The sequence below is a fragment of the Carettochelys insculpta genome, chromosome 4 (assembly GCF_033958435.1).
Source record: "Carettochelys insculpta isolate YL-2023 chromosome 4, ASM3395843v1, whole genome shotgun sequence".
NCBI classification, from domain to species: domain Eukaryota; kingdom Metazoa; phylum Chordata; order Testudines; family Carettochelyidae; genus Carettochelys; species Carettochelys insculpta.
This window is the reverse complement of record NC_134140.1, coordinates 13,308,908-13,313,244: the sequence shown is the minus strand read 5'-3', so window position 1 is coordinate 13,313,244 and position 4,337 is coordinate 13,308,908.

The window sequence follows — 4,337 nt, the reverse complement described above, 5'->3', positions numbered from 1 at the left end:
TCTTTTACAATGAAATATTTAATACTTAGTGGGAGGGTAAACTGGTTTCTTTAGAGCCATGACTATTTTCACTTGCTGTGGATCTGCTCCCCTTTGTGTAGCTTAAAGCCTTATTTAGGACTTAATAAGATTGATCTTTGTGCCAGTTCTGAGTACAAGGGTGAATATCACTCACATTGAATGCCCAAGTCCCATTTGATTTCCTCCCTGATATTATCAAAATATGTTTTTTGCCATAACCCAAGTGTCTGAACAACACCTGTTAAGCTGCAGCACTCGCATGCAAAGTCTGTGAAACTGAGTGAGAATTTGCATTCGTGTCTAAAAACTGCGCATGTGAGTAAGATGTTTCTCTTGTTTTGCATAAAAGGTTATTTTGGTTATCTGAAACCTCCCCCTCCTGACACACGTGTCCTGTCAGTTCTGAACGGCCTTTTAGTTTTATGCCAAGATGCTGTCACTAGAGCACTTCCAACAAGGTAATGATGGTGGAATGTTGCCTTCACTCGTGGGAAGAACCAGGTTGTAAGATAATATCATTGCTGCCTTGATTAGGAACATGGAGCCATAGAGTTGTTTCAGCTTGAATGAAAACTTTCAGACTCTTCATTCCTTTATTTTCTATACCATTGTAATAGATAAAAAGAGTGACTAATAAAGCAAAACTAATTTTATTCCTGCACAGGATCCTATCTTGTGCTTTCCAAAAAGAGATCTTTTGGATGGGGGAAGGGAATTCCTGTTTTCTTCAGACTTTGTTTTCCTTTAAACAAATGGCCACTTCACCAAGACAACCTCAATCCCTGGGCCCTAGACGTCCACCAGGAGCTCGATCAGTGAGTCCAAGGGAAAGAAAGACAATCACAGGCACCTCTCATACCTGTTTGCTCTCACACTTACAATGTAATCTGAATGTTTTCTTTGTGTGCGTGTGGGAAGTGGAACAAGCCATAAAAGCAAGGGTAATAGTGCTTCATTATAATTATATAGCACATTACTCAAGAATATTATTACAAAGTGTATTTAAGGTCCCTATTTTCATTCTTAGATGCCAAAAGCCAGGCCCCAAAACCTATAATTAGTCATCTAAATTAAAACAGCATTGTTTTCAGAGGCATAAAAATCACAATGTACATGATGGTAAGTGTTTCTCTGAAAATCAGTTTATTTAGGAGCTTGGATCTGGAGTTAAGTTGCTTAGCTCTAGGCTTTGGTTTTGACAATACTCTCTGTCTAATTCTCACTTTTGTGAGCAAAGAATCATACCTGGCCTAGAGATGGGGAAACTGAGCAGAGATTAAGATGCTTTGCCCGACGACATGTGCTGTTAACTGGCAGAGATGGTGGTAGAACAGAGCACAAAAAATATGATTTGTCACTTGCACCTCTATCCATTTAATTTCCAGTCTGTGTAACATCATTTTGCAAAGATGTTCTGTGAGAAGGAGAAAACTTGCTCTAAAAAGGTGTGATAAGTGCTCCACATCATTCTGCTTTTAGCAAAGAAAAGCTACTAAGTTGTTCTCAGCCTGACTCAGGGTGCGTTGCTATTGACTGGGTGTGGAATAAAACACTGCAGATCTCATTACCAGCAGGGTCAGCTGAATCAAGGACACGGGTCCAGAACAGTGTTCCTGCTAATTTTCTTTCCATGCATGGGTAGAATAAATTTTTATGTGCAAATGTGCGCCACCGCTGAAAACGTGCTGCTGGCTGTGGGTGCTGTGCCAGTCAGCTGGGCAGTACCAGACTCTCTCTCCTGGATGGCCACCCAAGCATTCAGCTTTCAGGGAATACTGGTCCAGACACAGTCCTGCTTCTCCCTGCTGTGGTCACGCACTGAATTGTGACCAGTGTATCTTTCTGTGTTTACTGCCCCTCTTGTAGCAAATATGCCAGAGGAAGGCAGAGCAAAGGCCTACCAATTCCAGGAAGTGTATGATGGATTTAGAGCAGGTCAGGGACTCTTCAGATCTCAGCTGTTTCTATGCCATGCATCTGGGCCTCTCACCTCCCAGCCGTTGAGCACCATCCGCTTCCATTTAAGTCCCCATTACTACATGGTAGTAGAGCACATGTCTAACTTTCATTGCATGACTCCTCCCAGTGCCTTCCATGGGACTTGTCGTGCTCAAAGTCAAGTGTAGTCTCCAGTATCCTGCTGATCTGAGCCTGGCGTGAGTGGGTGGTGAGGGCGCACGCAGAGTAGGTTGTAGTGGGGAGAAGTCCTTGGTTAGCTGCACAGTGTAGTCCAGGGTAGTGAAAAAAATCTCGCTGGCTCACAATAATCCCTTAACACCCTAAAATGTTGAGGCTCAATGGTTGCTATTAGTGTACGCATAGTAATATGTGCTCAGTGACCATGCTGCTGCTTTTAAAATTATCCAGCCCTGACCTGAAATGGTGGGATGTCCTGACCATCATGTGTGGTGTTAGAGGGTCTTCTCTCCTGCCACCTTTGATACTTCTGTGCCATGTTCAGAGCCGGGTGTCTTTCAGACCTGGTAAAGATTTAATGGGTAGCAGGTTTAAAACTAACAAAAAGAAACAGGGAGCTGTGCTAGTCTGTACGCTATCAAAACAAAAAGCAGTCAAGTAGCACTTTAAAGACTAGCAAAATAATTGATTAGGTGAGCTTTTGTGGGACAGACCCACTTCTTCAGACCATGGACAGACCTGGCTATGGTCTGAAGAAGTGGGTCTGTCCCACGAAAGCTCACCTAATCAATTATTTTGCTAGTCTTTAAAGTGCTACTTGACTGCTTTTTGTTTTAACAAAAAGAAGTTTTTCTTCACATAGCGGAAAGTAGGCCTGTGGAAGTCAGAGGAGGTTGTGGAGACCAAGACATCAGCAGGGTTCAAAAAAGAACTAGCTAAATTCCTGGAAGTTAGGTCCATCAGTGGATATTAACCGGGCTAGGTAGGAATGATGTCCCAAGTCTCTGTTTGTCAGAGGTTGGAAATGGATTTCAGGAAAAGGATCACTTTCGTGAGGGATCACTACTTACCTGTTCTGGGGCATTAGGTATTGGTCTCTGTTGGAACACAGGATACTGGGTTAGAGGGACCTTTGTTCTACCCAGGGTGGCTGTTCTTATGTAAAGATGAGGAAACAGACCGTGTCTTTATGTAGGGACTGTAGGTCATTCTCATCCTTTCTCACTGTGGGGTTTGTTTGTTTTTTAAATTTTAATTATATTAGAGAAGAGCTCTTTCCCATGCAGCAGCAGGAAGGGCCAATGCCTTTAGCCCAGGGTCCAATGTGCGTGCCAGCTTCTGCTCTCATTAACCCTGTTGTACACTCAGGGCAACTTCACAGATTTCAGTGGAGTTACTATGGTCTTGAAGCACTGTTACCAAGGTCAGAATTTCTCTGTGTGCCTCCATCAGCAGAGCCCTTTTAAACTGCTGCCTGTTTTTGCACAGGACAGCAGGGGGTGCTGCAAATTAACATAACTTGGTCACAAGAGTCTGCACACACAGGTCCTCCCACCTCACAGTATAGAAATTCATGGCTTGATTCTTCATGGTAGACCCCTAACTGCAGAGTGGTGTTGCTGGGCCATCCTGAAGGAGCTTTTCTTTCATTGCTGACCTCATCCTGCTTCTCAACTTCATACGTGTCTAAGAGGAAGGAGGGAAAAGCAGCTGTGAGTCCTGCACGTGCAGGTTGTTCCTTAAAAGCAACGGGTGTGTGAAATCAAAACTGGCAGCTGGAGCAAATCTGTTCTTTAGCTTTGCTTCTCCGTAGTAGTGACTCAGTTGTTAACTCCAATGCAGAGTGACTGTGGTTTTATTGCATCAGAAAGGACACGGTTTTGTCATACTGTAGAGAAAGGGGCTCTCATTACATTGATCCAAGTGAAAGCCGCAAAGATGAGCCAGCTCCCACTATGAGTATTTACAGTCCATTACAGCTCATCAGTCCTAAACTACTATGGTGAACACTCTGATTGCAGGAGACGCCTTTCAGAGGCTTTACTGTCTCCTTCAAAGCACATCATAGTTACACTTCAAATAGTATTGTACATAATCATACACTACAAACACTTATCTTGGGAGACTTTATCCAAAATTTATCAAGCAGCATCCACCTCAATACTCTTCCCAGTGGCTCTGGGGCTTAATTTCACTTCTGTAGGTTATTATGCTTGGTTTTTGTTGTCTCAACTCTTCTGATCAGAATAGTGCAGCCAGCTTGGGTTACAATGCTTGCCATTGCCTATCTCTAGAAGGGAATTCTTCAAAACACTTGCATTTCACTTTACTCAGTGCTTCCACTTCAATTCCACCATCTTCATTGCAGCATGGAGGTAGTTCCCTAGACACATACTTAG